The sequence below is a fragment of the Sorex fumeus genome, unplaced genomic scaffold (assembly GCF_029834395.1).
Source record: "Sorex fumeus unplaced genomic scaffold, SorFum_2.1 ptg000010l, whole genome shotgun sequence".
In the NCBI taxonomy this organism is placed as follows: Eukaryota; Metazoa; Chordata; class Mammalia; order Eulipotyphla; family Soricidae; genus Sorex; species Sorex fumeus.
The window spans coordinates 26438602-26451336 of NW_026606067.1; the positions used below are offsets into that span (position 1 = coordinate 26438602).

Genomic DNA, 12735 nt, shown 5'->3' on the forward strand with positions numbered 1-12735 from the left:
ATGACTTTTTACTGAAGCCCATAAGTGAGCTTCTTTTGGGTAGCAGTACTTGTGGGAGCACCATCACCATTTAGAAGTGAACTTCTTAATGACCTTAATCTTCACTGCCCTAATCACATTATTCCTATGAGACATATTGCTCAAGGCCATACAGTTTATCATTTTTTAAGACGTTAAGCACAAACAAATTGTCAAAAAAGACCACTATTACTGTTAATAGCCCTTCCCTGAATTCAAATTTAAGAAGCAAGTTTTAGGTCAAAGGCTAAATGGCCAAATCCCTAGATGGTCACATTTATCATTCCCAAATTCCCAAAACTTGGAAGCTAATATAATGATATGTTATTTCTAATTCATAAAATAAAAATCATAATTTAATTGAAGATAATTCAGAACCATTTAATTGAACCCCAACAGCCAAAAATCTCCAGAACCCAGCCACGGCCATGCTCAAGGCCACTCTCCATATGCTCAGACAAGCCTCATGCATGAAGGAACTGGTAGAGGAACCCACGTATGCAGGACTCCGGGCTGAGATCCTCAAGCCTGCTTGGTTCGGGACTGGGCCTCCTCCACACAAATCCCCCATTTTCCAATGGGTTGGCAGTCACACCCACAAACTGCCCCCAGCGTCATGTAATCCCATCAATGGCCTAGATCCAGAGACTAGAAAATAAAGCTTCCAGAAGCACAACGACACAAATGTGGTCACGTGACCTCTTATAGTCGAGCCTGCTGAGATACCTAAAACAGCCAATGTATTTGGTTTTAACATACTTGCTTGTATTCTCTTATATACATTCTCCGACCCTCTCAGAGAGCCCTGCAAGCTACCAAGAGTATCCCGCCTGCACTGTAGAGCCCTGCAAGCTCCCTGTGGTGTATTCGATATGCCAAAAACAGTGACAATAACGGGTCTCATTCCCCTGACACTGAAAAAGCCTCCGATATGTCACCGTTGGGAAGGACAAGTAAGGAGCCACTGATACAGTGATGACAGTGATACAGTGATGAAAAACGTAAATCAAAATAAGATACAAAAGTATCTAAATTCATTTAAAATGTATGAAACAACTCTTGGAAGGAAATCAAAAGAAAGATACTGAAAAATTGCTTTCTAAATGAAATAGCCTTTAGATTTTTGCCAATTAGAGAAAATGTGAAGCTCGCCCTGACAAAAAGTTAAAGGAATATTGGTTAAGATTTCTACTACTGGGTTTCCAGACCCCTGCCCACTGTGCACCACTCTAGCTCTGCCATTACTTTTCCCGCTTCCTAGCACTGCAGACTTAGGTCACAATCTGTATAACCTGTAAAAGCTGTTCAAAGATATGAAGTCATGAAATTTGTGCATAAATGGATCAACATGGAAGGTATGTTAAGTGAAATGAGTCAGAAAGAGAGGGACAGACATAGAAAGATTGCACTCATTTGTGGAATGTAAAGTAACAGAATGGGAGACTAACACCCAAGATAGTAGAAATAAGGACCAGGTGGTTTACTTATGGTTTGGAAGTCCGCCTCAAATGCCAGGGGAAAAGGCAACTCAGATAGAGAAGGGAACACCAAGTAAAGGATATTGGGGAACCAGTGTGGGTTGGAAACTGTGAGCCGAATGTAAACTATAGATAGAACACAATGGTCACTCAATGTCTCTAGTGCAATCTACAACACCCAAAAGGAAAGAGAACAAAATGGAATACCCTGCCACAGAGGTGGGTTTGTGGGGAGATGCGGTGGGTGTGGTGGAAGGGGTACTGAGATCATTGGTGGTGGAAAATAGGCACTGGTGGATGGACAGATACTTGATCATTGTATGACTGAAATGCAAGCACGAAAGTTTGTAAGTCTGTTACTGTACCCCATGGTGATTCACTAATGAAAAATTTAAAAAGATTTCTACATATATATATATATATATATATTTATACACAGAGACACACACTGTAATTGAATAACAGATGAGATGATGGATGGAGTAAGCTCTGTTTTTCACTGTTAGGATGGGATGTTAATGAAGTTTAGGATTATATCTGTGTAGTAATTGGATTTGTATTCTTTTATGTTTAGATTATAAGCTAAAAAGTACTTAAGAAATATAAGCGTTGAGATTAGTTTACATTTATAACTAATAGGTTATAAAAGCCTAACACCAAAATTAATTTGTGTCAGTCAGAACATTATAAGAAACTACAAGAATAAGGGTGATAATAATGGCAATAATAATGTTAATGATGATGATTATGATGATGATGGTAAAATATTCCATGAGAACATGTTATAATTATTCTTTTATCAAGTGTGCTTAGACTTTGAAAATATTATAAGAGGAAAAAGAAAATATTATAAAGAAGTGTGTATTCAAAATACAAATATGAAAACCCGTGGCTCTCTCTTGCCTCCTGTGTTCGGTGATCTCGGGCTGCTTCCCCTACCCTAGGACAGCTGATGGCTATATTCCAATAAACTAAGGAATGGGAGTGTCTCAGGAGCACTGAGATGGGTGTAACCTGATAAAATTAAGCTCCCTGTACCAAGGGTGAAAGGGCAAACAAATGTTAAGCCTAAATGTTTAGAACTATGTTCCAACAAAAAGGAAAAGAAAAATACAGTAAAAAGGGAAATATTTTAAATAGAAGGGGATAGCTCAATATATAGTAGAATATTTGCCTTGCAAACATGACACTCCAAAATCTATAACCAGAACCCCATAGTACTTGAAGAGTCACAAATATGCCATCAAGTAGGAAACATAATTTCATTATCTGTCTTCCTTCTCTAGCACCAGGTTTTCTCATTCCTGTATGGGCCCTGACAATTTTTTTTTAGATTAGCATTTTCTTTTCTTTTTTATTGAGATTCTGTAGTTTATAATGCCATTAATAATGGTTTACCATGCACATAATTCCAATACCAACATCACACCCATCCCCAGTATATCCCATCCCTTATCCAAGAACCCCAATGCTCCTCCCTCCCAAACTCCTCACCTGACTCAATTTTGTGTATCAGTTCTACCACTGTGTTGTCTTCGGATCTGTGTGACCACCTTGCTGGGTATCTTTAAGCCCCACGTCTGAGGGAGATCATTCTGTATCTATCTCTTTACTTCTTGTTGACTTCACTCAGCATGATATCCTCTAGTTCCATCCATGTGGCTTCAAGTTGCATGATTTTTGCTCTTGGTGCTGTATAGTATTCCACTGTGTCTATATACCATAATGTATTAACCCATGAATTTGTAGTTGGGCATTTGGGTTGTTTTCATATCTTGTCTGTTGTACTAAGTATGATAATGAACATGGGTGTGTATAGATGCTTTCAAATGAATGTTTTTTGTGTTTCGCCTGACAATTTTTTTTTAATTTTTTTTCTACTTATTTATTGAATCACCGTGAGAACAGTTCAGAAAATAGTCCTAGAACCCGCATGCCAGAGTCATGCTTGTAGAAGCTCATGGTCACCGGGATTCCATCAGGAGAAGGTGGGGAGACAGCGCCTACCCCATCTGGGACCTCCTGGTGATATCAGCTCTGTGTGGGTCCCGGAGAATTCCCAGGGAGTTGTGGCACCCTCCAGCCAGTTTTCTTCTTCACTGCTGTGTGATGTAAAATGGCTCTGGGGGTGGGTTCACGCCCTGACAATTTTATGATATCCATCCTGGCCCAGATCTGGAACCAGTAAGTTTTAAAAAAAACTAACTCAGAATTACCATCTGGGTAGCCTACTCTTGCTATCTTTGAAGTTTAATTTCTTCCATTCAGAGGTGTCCTCTTTGGTTGGAGAAATGAAGACTCTAACAAGTACTTTAGCCCAAATTTTAATTCTTCTCACACAAATAGACAAGATTGTCTACAGTCATGCAGATGTTCATGTGATATTAGTATCACAATCAACACAAAATGAAAAATTAATACATATAGAAGTGAACTGAGGAAAATGACAATAATATGTAAAGTATAAACTGTGCTGACAGTAAATTTTCACATTATTTCAATTTAAAACTAAAGTATAGTATATCCTAAGATATTAAGGATATATATAAAATCTATTTTCTTATACTTTTCTTATCCCATGTATAGTGTTTTCCTAGTTTCCTAGTTAAGCATATCATGCATTATAAAGATTTATAATTTACTGAATCACTCAGCTTGCATACACTTGTGTTGTTCACATAGGAATTTTTTTTATTTATTCATTGCTATTTTAGCCTATATAAATTTGGAGTTTGAAAAAAAATCATAGAATAAATAATAGAATGTGCTTCCTTTTTGTGCAGAAGAGAAAGTAACATAACTTATATAATATTTATTCTCACTTGCTTACATATCTGCCGCTTTGCTGCAAACTGTGATGATACATTAGTTACACCAAAATTCCATATATTAGTATTAAAAATGCAGACCTAGAATAAAAGAACCCTGAACATAATTAATGGAGACATGCAGGTGTTATACAATGTTTTCAAAACAGTTTCAAAGTAAGTGCACGTACTACTCTAAATCAGTCTTTTGTGATTATTGCTGAGGTTTTTGATGTTTTCTCTTTAATAGATCTTACCTGAAGACATTGTATACAGAAAAGCAATCAGGGTGGCAAAGTATTAATATAGCCAGCATCCTTTGCTTCACATATGTTGAAAAAAAATAGAAAACTAATTACCTATAGTTAATCTATGGCTAAATTATTTAATTAAGTTGTATTCTTGAGCAATAAATGTAGAAAAATTCCCTTTTAGATATTATTTCCTATCTCTGGTGTATGATAAATATTGAGACACTAAATCATCTGAAGAATGTGTATCATTTTTTTCATGAATTCTATCTGCTTTTAGATATAAGCTTATAATATCACACTGTGATGTTAGCTTATAATATCACATTGTGAAAACGTTGTTTTGACTTTTTGGCTAGGAGATAACTCAAACATTTGGATATTATTTTTGCCTGCAAGGGTCCAGGTTTGAACTCTGTAACCTCATGTCCACTAAGAACTGCTGGTACTGACCATTACTAACCAAATCAGAAATACTTACTGGGAACTGTCAGATAGTATACAAAAACAAAAATTACCTTGGACTTATTTAGCATCTTTTACTTGAAGGGAAAGAAATTGATTAGAATATCCCTACCTTCTAATAAAACAAAATTACATTACTTAAAACATTAATTTTCTCAGAGATGTGCTTTAAATTTAAATGTGAAAAAAACGATACTGATAAACTAATCATAATTCTCATTGCTTTAGCTTATATTTCTAGAAGAAATTGATTAATTACTGGATTACTATAACCTCCCAAAGTTGAACCAAGAAGAGATGAAATACCAAATAGACCTATCACTATCAAGGAAATTGTAATGGTAATCAAAAATCTTCCCCCAAATAAAAACCTAGGTCCAGGTGGTTTCACTACTGAATTCTTCCAAACCTTTATTTTTTGAATAGTAAATGATTTAATATTTTATTTTTATTTTTAAAATTTTTTAATTTTCTTTTATTTATTTATTTATATATTTATTTTTTAATTTATTAGTGAAACACCATGAGTTACAGTTGTAGACTTACAAATTTTTGTGCTTGGGTTTCATTTACGCAATGATTGAGTACACATCTCTCCACCAGTGCCCACTATCCGCCACCAATGATCCCAGTAAGCCTCTCACCCCCCCACCCCATCTCCCTACCCCATTCCCCCACACCCTGCCCTGCATCTGTGGCAGGGCATTTCCTTTTGCTCTCTCTTTTCTTTAGGTAGTTGTTTGTAATAGAGGTATTGAATGTCCATTGTGTTCGGTGTATAGTCTACTTTCAGCATCTCCCCTCCTGAGCGACTCCTTCAAACACCATTTTCTTGGTGATCCCTTCTCTATCTGAGCTGCTCCCCCCCCCCCCCAACATGTGCTGTTGGCTTCCAAGACATTGAGCAAACCTCCTGGTACTTATCTCAAATAATCTTGGATGTTCTTTTCCCATTCTGTTATTTTACATTCCACAGATTAGTGCAACCTTTCTATGTCTGTCCCTCTCTTTCTGACTCATTTAACTTATGATATTTTCCACGTAGATCCATTTGTGTGCAAATTTCATGACTTCATCTTTTCTAACAACTGCGTAGTATCCCGTTGTGTAGATGTACCAAAGTTTCTTTAACCAGTCATCTGAACTTGGGCACTGGGTTTTTTTCCCAGATTTTGGCTATTGTAAACAGTGCCACAATGAACATACAAGCACAGATGTCATTTCAACTATACTTTTTTGCCTCTCTAGGATATATTCCCAGGAGTGGTATTGCTGGGTCAAATGGGAGCTCAATTTATAATTTTTTGATAACCATCCTTAATGTTTTCCAAATGGCCTGAACCAGTCGGCATTCCCACCAGCAGTGAAGGAGAGTCCCTTTCTCCCTACATCCTTTGATTCTCTTGAGATGGAAGTGGTCATTGAAGACCTAAACAATCAGGGCATTCATACTCAATACATCAAGCTCCTCTGTGAGCTGGATTACGAATTCACTACCAGGATCTCACCATTCTACAAAGAAGTGATCATCGATGTCAAGAGAGGGGTTCAGATACCATTTCAACAAAACTCTTCATTCCACCCCCGAGAACGTCATGCGATGACTGGAATGGGAAGGAATGGGAGTGAAGATAGGCTGTTGGCAATTACACCACCTCCACTTTGCTGATGACAATCATTCTAATAACACCAAACATTAACTAAGCAGCACAAATGCTGGCCGACTTTGACCGTGAGTGTGGAAAGGTCAGTCTCTAGATGAATCTCACGAAGACAATGTTTATGAAAAACAGTCTCATTCCGGACATTCCATTTGCTTTCAACCAAACAACCATATCTGAAACATGACAAATGACCTGGCACCTGAGTAGCACACAGAAAGAGAGCGTCTTGGAACGCCTTCAAGAGCATCATACAAATAGCTAAGAGGATGAAGAACCTCCGATTCCGGGCACATCTCTTCGATTCCACTCTTCTCCTTGCATTAACATACGCCTCAGAGACCTGGGCCCTACGAGAACAGGATGAGAATGCTATTCGGGTCGCCCAAAGAGGAATCAAAAGAGCTACGCTTGGAGTATCATGTTTCACTCAAATGAGAGAAAGAATCTGGAGTTCTGACCTCCATTGATGGTCAAGAATCAGGGACGCTGTCTCCTTTGCCAAGGCATCAAAAATCAGATTGGCTGGACACCTAATGAGATTTGGAGACAACTGCTGGACTAGAGCCATTACCAGCTGGATTCCATAGGACGTCAAGAGACCATGTGGCCGCCCACTTACAAGATGGTCAGGCTTCTTTGTCAAGACCCCGAATGATCAATTTGAGGTTCTTCATGTTCCTAGAACGAACAGATGCCATTGGGCTACACTAGCAAACCACAGGGAAGAATGGAGATGTTACTGGAGACCACTCGAGCAAATCAATGATTAACAGGAAGTCAAGTGATCAAGCGTTTTTTTTGATCTGCATCTCCCTAATGTTTAGTGATATAGAACATTTTCTCATATGCCTTTTAGTCATTTGGAAATCTTCCAAACCTCTAAAGATGATTGATTGCCAGCTTTTCAAGCTGGTAATATTTTTCAAGATTTTCCAGGAAAGTGAAGAAAAAAAAAACACTCCCAAGCAGCTTCTATGAGGCACATATCACATTGATACCAAAAGTAGACAGATAAACCACAAAAAAAATGGGGAGAAGAAATGATGAGAAATTTCTTCAAAGAAGAAAAAATTCAAATTTCTTTGAAGAAATTTCGAATGGTCAAAAGTCACATGAATAAATGCTCTCCATCACTAGTCATCAGGGAGATGCAAATCAAAACAACAATGAGATATCATCTCACACCACAGAGACTGGCCCACATCCAAAAGAACAAGAATCACCAGTGTTGGCTCAGATTTGGGGAGAAACGAACTCTCTTTCATTGTTGGTTGTAATGCTGACTGGTTCAGCCTTTTTGGCAAACAATACCAATATTCCTCAGAAAACTGGAAATTGAGCTCCCACTTGAAGCAGCAATACAAGTTCTCAGAATATACCCTTGGATCCAAAATCATACAGCAGTTACGATATCTGCACTCCCAAGTTCATGAGTTCATGGGCTAGAGCGATAGCACAGTAGGTAGGGTGTTTGCCTTGCATACGGCCCACCCGGCAAACCAGAGTTTTATTCCTCTGCCCCTCTCAGAGAGCCTGGCAAGCTACAGAGAGCATCTAGCCCGCATGGCAAAGCCTGGCAAGCTTCCCGAGATGTATTCAATATGCCAAACACATTAACAACAAGTCTCACAACATTACCAGGCCCACTGGAACAAATAGATGAACAATGGGAGGACAGTGGTACAGTGTTACAGTGCCTCAGTTCATGCAGACTTTAGAAACAATTTGAGCTCCCCAGAAGAGACGAATGGATCAACAAACTATGGCATAGCTCATAAAGAGATTGGCACAGCTCAAGAAAGATTTCTCAAGTAGGGGGGCTATAAAGAAATTTACCAGGGGAACATAAGTAGGAAGTAAGAGCAAGAGAAAGAGTTTTCAGTTGGAAGCTTGCCACTGGTATGGGTATGGGTGTAGAATAAATTCAGGAAGGTAATACTAGGAGAATTATGGAGGGGAAATATGTCTGTCATAGAGACAGACTTGGGAACAGAGGGAAACGGGATGTTGTGTAGGGGAGTTTTTTCTGGTGAAGGGACGGGTATTGGAACATTGTATGCCTGAAATTCAGTCACAAGTAGCTTTATAACTGCAATTTTCAGGAAACCAGCAAAAATAAATACATTTCTTAAAACAGAAATAAAACAAAAACTGTTCTGTGAATTTTTAGAGTAATTTAAATTTTTGTAGAAAATTAAGATTTATATAACTGCTGAGAACAGAGTAAAAATTTCCTTTCAGTTTTTTGAGTTAAAAGGTAAAGGCCCTCCCGTTGATCGTCGATTTGCTCGAGCGGGCCCAGTAACGTCTCCGTTGGAGACTTTTGTTGTTACTGTGTCTAGCATATTGAATACTCTCGGTAGCTTGCCAGGCTCTCCGAGAGGGGCGGAGGAATCGAACTCGGGTCAGCCAAGTTGGCCGCTTGTAAGGCGAAGGCCCTACCCGCTGTGCTATTCACTCTTTGAGTTACATGTTATTTCTGATATACTCTTAAATACAATTCTTTTGCTGCATTTGGAACTTGGACAAATTAAGTTTCAAACATTCTTTATGTCATAATAATTTTATTCATAATTATTACAGGCTACTTGGAATATTTGTCTCACCTAAGAAGTTTTCGTAATGAGAACATGGACAGAATTTCAAGGTAAGCATATGTAATTCAAAAAAGTCGTCTTGGAAAATTAGCATCATATCCATGAATTATTTTTTAAGATTTTTCATGGGAATGACCTTCCTTTTGGACAAAGAAAAAATATGTTACATGTTGAAACCCTGAGAAGAGTATTTGTTATTTTGGATGTCTTTATTTATATTTCATTTCATTTCATCATCCTGTTAATCGTCGATTGCCTCGAGCAGGCCCCAATAACGTCTCTTTCATCCTAGCCCTGAGATTATATTCACGGCTCTTTAGGAGAATGAGACCCATCATTGTTACTGGTATTTGGCATATTTGGTACACCACGGGGAGTTTGCCAGACTCTGCCCTGTGGGCAGGCTACATTCGATAGCCTGCAAGTTTGTCCAAAGTAGGAATGAGATAATAAGATGTCATAAAAATAAAGTTTTGATTCGCGGCCGCGCGGTTCCAGGATCTGCATTTATTTATATGGCACAAAACTCTATTTTTTCCTTCTTTTTCTTTTTAAATTCAAAGTAGCTATATAAAAAGAGAGCAAAAGTGACAAGGAAGATATCTTTAATATTTTAAAATTTAAAATTTGAAGGTGTATTTCAAAATTGTTTATGCCTTTAGATAGCCATAGAAAAATTCATAATATTATGAATAGGTTAAATGGTTCCAGTTTATACAAAGCAAACATTATTATAAAACTAAATAATATAATTTTTCCCTGCATAAACTCATAATTACTTTTAAGTTGTGTTATTTTAAAGTGGTGTCAGCAATGAAAAACTCGATTTTTCTGTTCTAATTAAAATAAATTAAGTATTGGTAAAGGGAAATGTGTTTGATATTTGCATGACTGAGACCTAAACCTGAAAGCTTTGTAACCTTTCCCACAGTGATTCAATAAATAAATAAATTAAAAAAACAAAACAATAAAATAAATAAATAAATAAAATCAATTAAATGTCCAAATTTATTTGAGAATTTAATTTAAATTTAATTACATCTTACTTTGATATAAAAGATAAATAATGACTGAAATCCTACAATATTTCCAAATTTTCAGACATATTTTAAATGATTCTAAAATTCCAAGAAATAAAATCACCATAAATATTTTGGGTATAAAATTGAAAAACAAAGAAGGTACACAGTTTGAAGACTTCCTCAAATGCTTGATGAGAAGGCAGCTGGGATAGAGATGGGAAAATCATGAAGAAGATAGACAGTTGGAAATGATCACTCTGGGTTAGAAACTGTGTGTGGGGAAATTAGGTAACAGAACCAACATGATAACCTCTCAGTACCTGTATTGCAAACCATAATGCCCTACCACCCCACTGTGGAGAAGAGGGAGGGAGGGGGAGAGAGAGAGAGAAAGAGAGAGAGAGAGAGAGAGAGAGAGAGGAGAGAGGAGAGAAAGGGAGGGAGGGATGGAGGGAGGGAGAGAGAGAAGCAGAGACAAAGACAGACAGAGAGACACAGAGAGACATAGAGACAGAAACAGACACAGAGAAAGATAAGGAAAGTTCCTACTATACAGAAAGGCAGGGGGGAGGGTGGCAGGAGGAAAACTGGAGACATTTGTAGTGGGAAATGTACACTGTGGAGGGATGGCTGTTGGAACACTGCATGACTAAAACCTGACCATGATCGGCTTTGTAACTCTGTATCTCATGGTGACTCAAAAAAAAAAAAAGAATTAAAATTTAAAATAAATGAATAAATAAAACTAGAAAAAAATCACCATGGCAACATGATTCTAAAGAAAACATATTTTATAGCATAAGACACCTAAAGTGTAAATGTCAGAAATCAGTAATTTGGAGATTCTTGCTCTTTGAAAAATTTTATATACTTGGAAGAATATTTAAGCACATTAAATCTTGGTTTAGCAAATATTAGCAAAACTATGTTTAGTTGGAAATAAATGTATTTGCCTATCTACAAAATACCTACAAAGTATATCATTTTTTGAATAATTATTGACTTTAATATGAATATATTAAAATATAATTATTTTTGCATTTACAAGTATATTAAATGTTCAAATTATATTTGTGCCGACATTTAAAATTTTTAAATGACCAACATATATTAAAATATTTTGCTTTGGTTCATTATTTTGTCAAATACACTACATGCTATGTAGTTATGTTTCCTTTGATCACCCACTTTCCTGTGTGCTAGACACCAAAGTTTCATAGAATCTTAGTCTTCAGAACTACCAGTCTCCATTTCAAGCAAAAGAGAAGAATGAGAGAGTGAACTCAATGAATTGAGTACAAGCTCTGCATGCTGTGTGACTCACTCACTGGGTTTGATTTCCTTCACTGAGCGATCCCCTGGACACCATTGGAAGTCACTCTGAACATAACTGACTGTGAGCCCTTAAAAAACAAAATAAAATAGGATTCCCTTCCATTCTAATTACCACAAAAATCTTTGTTTTCTAGTAGATTATTAATGACAATAATCTCATATCCAAAACTGATAATTCAATAATCTGATTCCTAAAATATTGCTGAAGGCATAATATTATCTCCCAGCAAATCTGTATTAACTCTTCTTTTGTAAACTTTTGTTTGTTCAGCATTAGTCAAGAAAATTACATTAAATATACTGGAAAATTATATTAATACAATAAATAAGAGTGATGATTATCTAATATGGGTCAAAATATTCTTTAATTGGCTAAAGTATAATATCCTTAAACATATACACATCTGTGCTGAGGCAGCTTATTTTCCAAAGGTATAGAACTCTAATCGAATAATTTGTCATATGTCTTTTAGAATATTAATAAGAATAAAAGGAAGTGATCTTATATATAATTGAATTATTAAGAATTTTATACTTTATTTACTTATTTATTTTGAGGGCCCCCTGTTGGAGTACATGGAGCTTAGGTTTATCAGGTTACACCCATCACAGTGCTCCCGAGTCATTCCCATTACTTTGTCTGTCTGTAACTAGTTCTATGCTCTCTTGCCCAACCAATTCGTAAGGTCTCATCCTTCTTAGACACTGAAGCTGTACTGTAAGTTAATAGTGCCTTTCTCCTGTCCTTATGTCTTTTGAGCAGTTTACTTTAATGCAATGTCCTTTTGTATAGATACAGGAAGACAATTAATTAATATTATGCTTTATAACATAGGATTTAATTGGCTTTGGATATTATTCACTCCTGGGCATCTGCCTTCTCAACTTAAGCCTCAGTTGCCCTCACTTCCTAGCACCCCAAGGGCAGAGTCCCGACGTGGGACTGGATGGAACCAGGGCAAGCCAGGTAAGTTATGTGCTACCCTGGCATAGCGATGGGCCAGGCCAAGGTACCACGGTTCTTAATTATAAGTTAGAGTTTGATCATAGGCAAATGCTCTCATGATCCAAAAGTAATGACGAGACTAGGACCCTGCT

At 37.0% G+C, this 12735-nt stretch overlaps 1 long non-coding RNA gene across 1 annotated transcript in view; it reads left to right on the forward strand.

The window, feature by feature from the left end:
- The window catches only part of LOC130020113 (uncharacterized), a 36015-nt gene extending 23487 nt beyond the window's left edge, over nucleotides 1-12528 (forward strand). Inside the window, exons 2-3 of the long non-coding RNA XR_008791952.1 lie at nucleotides 9267-9330; nucleotides 12473-12528. This is a non-coding gene — a long non-coding RNA (uncharacterized LOC130020113). The remainder of the gene's footprint in view (nucleotides 1-9266; nucleotides 9331-12472) is intronic.
- Nucleotides 12529-12735: the final 207 nt, after the last annotated feature.